Source organism: Vespula pensylvanica, chromosome 4, assembly GCF_014466175.1.
Source record: "Vespula pensylvanica isolate Volc-1 chromosome 4, ASM1446617v1, whole genome shotgun sequence".
Taxonomy (NCBI): domain Eukaryota; kingdom Metazoa; phylum Arthropoda; class Insecta; order Hymenoptera; family Vespidae; genus Vespula; species Vespula pensylvanica.
The window spans coordinates 4835167-4839639 of record NC_057688.1 but is presented as its reverse complement, the minus strand read 5'-3'; positions in this window follow the sequence as shown (position 1 = coordinate 4839639).

Genomic DNA, 4473 nt, shown 5'->3' with positions numbered 1-4473 from the left:
ATTAAATGGTGCGGTGGGGATACTCTGTCACTCGTGAAGATATATAAGGCGGCCACCTTTGACAGTGGGTCCAGTCTTGTCACGAATTTCCACCATTCAAATCGCACTATTCGCAGTACGCATGCTTCGCAAGTTATAGAGAAGAGTTAATGTAAGTAAACAATTATATCATTCAGTTTTTCAATATCCTATACGATTTGTTTTGTTCTAGAATTAAATGGTGAGTGGGGATAATCTCCCACCCGTGACGATAACAAAATCAGACCTTTGACCTATTTTGACAGTTACTAGCTCAGTTGTGCTTAGGATTTCGACGAGGAAACTTAGAAATTTTCGCGGATGCCGTTCGTGCCAGTATTAACGAAGACTTAAAGTAAGTATATTTCTCTATCATATATTTGTTGAATGATTTATACAGTTTATATTATAACAGGGATACTAATTATTTCCTTTATATTTTTGTTTCAGAACATTATTGCAATCGCGCGCGTTGCAATGATGTAATCGAGTGTTAGCATCGCTAAAATAAAAATATCGCGGAGTGTTGAGAAGAAGTGTTTGATCGTTCGCGTTTCGCGATTTATACCATAAGTGTTTTTGCATAGACCGTGCGCAATGCAGTCTTTAGAGTCAGTGTTTGTTCGTAAAGTATTTTGTATATTTAACAGTCGCACAGGCTGTATTTATAATATATAGTAGAGTTTCGCGAAATAAATTCAGTGACCGTTCGTTAATAAATAACTACCGCGAATTCGAGTCAGTGCATCACTGAAGAGAATCTCGACCAACTTCGATGTCGACCTACCTCATTTTCAACCAACTACGAATCATCCACCCTCAATTTCGACCTAATTCGCGGTCGAGTGTTTTGGAGCCATCGCAGAACTTCTTAAGTAGTAAGTTAATTTTTAAGTCCCTTCGATCATTCAATCATGTCGAGGACAAAATGTCCGAATCGGCACGACTGATTGGTTGTAATTAATAAGTAAAAGAGCATTGAGTGACCATTAGTAAATGCTTTTTTCGTTTCGATTTTTCGTTTCAGGATTGGTTTAGAGTGACGTTATATTAATCAGTTTTCTTCCATGTTTTAAAGTAAAAGATGGTTTTAGTTCTTTTTCATTAACTATAGTTATTGAATGCTGTCGTAGTGTTTACGATACAAAGCAAAGAGGAGTCTATATGCCCACAAATTGTGACACAAGAGGGCAACTATTAAACTATTGAGTTATTTTCGAAGGTTCGTCAGAACTTTCGAAAATGGCTCTCAGTCATATTTTAATTTTACTATGTGGTCACTCAAAATGTTCTTATGTAATGATAATAATGATTTGTCAGAAAATCGGACGACGTTACATTCCATCTTTACATTATGTATCCCGCATTGTCACGTGTACGCGAATAAAATTATTACATATTTTATTCATTTTTCTTATTAAAGTCAAGTAGTAAATTTCTTTCCTTTACGTTTTATTTTCTAAAATTCAATTAAATTCATAATTTTTTATTTTGATAAAATCAAATTCTATATTAAAAGCATTAACATTAAAGCTATACGAAACGTACAAGATGTTATAAGAGTATAAGAGTATAAAATGTTGTAAGAGTATAAGAATATAAGAAATGTTATAAGTGTACAAGAAGTTATAAGAGACTACAAGCTGGAATAAATAAAAATATACTGAATAAAAGTACATACAGAATGAAGAGAATCGCATCGAGATTTGAGAGAAGTTCTTTCTCCCGTTATGGGAAGAGAATATTCGTTTAAATTATTTTTCATTTTGAGAATTTTTCATTTTGACTTTCTCTTTATATAAATTTATATAAATTTAAATTGAAATAAATTCAGAATTATTCCACTTTAATTATTCCAGTTTCTCTCGGGTGGGACCCTTGGGAGGGGCCCTCGGGTGTGGGCCTTAGGCGGGTTTCGTTCTTTCACTAGGAAAAATCGAACACAATCATAGTATTTTGATTTTCATCGAACGAAACGATCTTTGAAACGCACACCGTTCTGAATTCTATTTTTCTCACGCACACTTACGCAAATACTTCGGGCTTCTTTTTTCCTTTTTCTCTTCTTCATTTCTTTTCCTCTTCTCATTTCTTTCTCATCTTTCTATTTTACTATTTTTCTGTTTCAGGTTAGATCAATGAGGGACCGATCATCGCGAAATTAAATTTTTACAGGGAAATTTTAATCGTATATTTGTTGTTTTATTTATTTTATTTAATCATTAATTTATTTTTTAATCATTAACATTATTGTTTAATTGTATTTTGATTTCAAATGTATATTTATATATAAATGGCTTTTTGCATATAATATTGCATATAATATTGCATATTATTTTTGCATATAATTAGCTCTTTTTCTGTTTCAAGTTAGGTGATCGCTGGACCTATCATCGTGGGATTTTTACACGGAAGTTAAAGGAACCTCTCTGCATATAATCTTTATTATATGCAGGAAGGATATGTCTCCTTGCTTCCGTACGCGAATGATAGGGAAAACACTCACGCGTGTGACGGCCGGCACACGCGTGGGTGTTCGCGATCGCGAGATTTAGTCCTACCGAGGACTTCGTTTTGATCTTTGAAATATCGAATGATAGACACGACCGGTCGTGTCTCGAGATGTTTGAAGCCGACGGTGTGGACAGTGGAGCAATCTGTAAGCGGGGTTTTACACATCTCCAGTTTGCTGAGAAGCCCGAAACTCCCGAAGCGGAAAAGCATCTCGGATCGTGGATTTTAGAGATTTTAGAGTCCCCGTTAGTCCGCGTATTTCCACGTGCCGCAAGCGTTTCATCGGCCAAGGACCATCGAGGGACTTAGATTTTTATACGGGTGTTTAAAGAATCTTTCTACCTCATGCGTAGAAGGATTTCTTTTCTCCCGTTCGGGTAAGATAGAAGGACACTCGCTTACGTCGGCTGGCATAGGCGTTGGTGTTCTCGGGCGCGATTAAGTCCAAACTTGGCTCCAACGTATTCAACATACTCGCGTGAGTGTTTCCGGAATACTCGCGTAAGTATCCGTGAGTGCGGTAGGATTCAATTTTGGGTTCCGGCGTTTGTCGCGAAAGCACGATCGGTCGTGCTCAAGTGGTGATCGAAGCTTCCGATGTTGGATAGTTGAGCTATACGTAAGTCGGTTCCCAAATGCGGAGACGCATGGGGCTGCAATTTTAGCGTTTGGAGGCTTGAATTCGTCGGGAGTGGAGGTCGCCCCGTTGCTTTGCTTTCTTGATAGTAGTAGTAATAGTAAAAAGTAGAGTCACCGTTAGTCCGTGGGTCTCCAAATGCAGCAACCTCCACGCGGTGGGACCTGGGTCGGAGGTACTTGTAACATCTCAGAATTTTGTAGGCTGCAAGTATTCCCGAGCAAATGGCTGCGTTCTTCAAGATTTTTCCAAAACACTTTCTCACTAATTCCAATTAAATATCGAGATATGTTCAGTCTACATTCTTTCTTACATCTTCCGTATATTCGGCAATAAATGTTGAACGGAATAACTATTGAAACGCATACTTATATAATAATTATTCGAGATTAATTATTATAGTTTCTCTCGGGTGGGTCCCTTGGGATGGGCCCTTGGGCGTGGGCTTCTGTGCGGGTCTCCCCTTTCAGTACCGCAAAATCGAGCTCGATTTTCGTACTCTGGTCTTGCTCGAGTGTAGCTACATTCTATGTCCATCTTTTCTTTTCAATTTCATCGTTTTCACACGTGCGTGTGTTTGATTATACTTTCCGGATATCCTTTCTCTCTTTTCTTCTGAATTCTATCTTCTATATTTCACATGCGCGCATGTTCCGGCTTTCTCTTCTGCTTCTCTTCCTCTTCATGGATTTCGATATATCGACGAGTCCGATATGTCGTTGAAAGGTTCGGTTCATAATCGATCGTTAGACGCGAATACGGGTAAGATAGGAAGAACACTCATGCCTATGTCGGCGGACACAGACGTGGTGTTCTCGGGCGCGATTAAAAGTCCTACGGTAATGGACTTCGTTTGATTGCTAAAACGAATAAATGACCGGTCGTGTGTCGGTTCACGTGCTACCGAGTAGTATGGTTTGCTATCCGTAAGCGTGGACTGACCCTCCTCCTGTTAGCCACCTGAATTCTCGGTTAGTACGTGAAACGTCGCGAACGCGGATTTAGAGTAGAGTCATCGTTATTCTAACACTCACGGGAGTGTTCGGGCGCGATTAAAAGTCCTACCGGGGACTTCGTTTTATAGAACGTTATCTGATCACGCCGGTTACGCGAACTTTAGAGTAGAGTCCCCGTTAGTCCGCGGGTCCCCAAATGCAGCAACCTCCAATCGGTGGGACCTGGGTCGGTAGTACTTGCGATATATTCAAATCTATTGCTAAATTATATCAAAAATCTATAACTAAATTATCAATATAATTTAGTTAGAACGCAAGTACTACCGGGCGAATAGCTGCATATTTCAA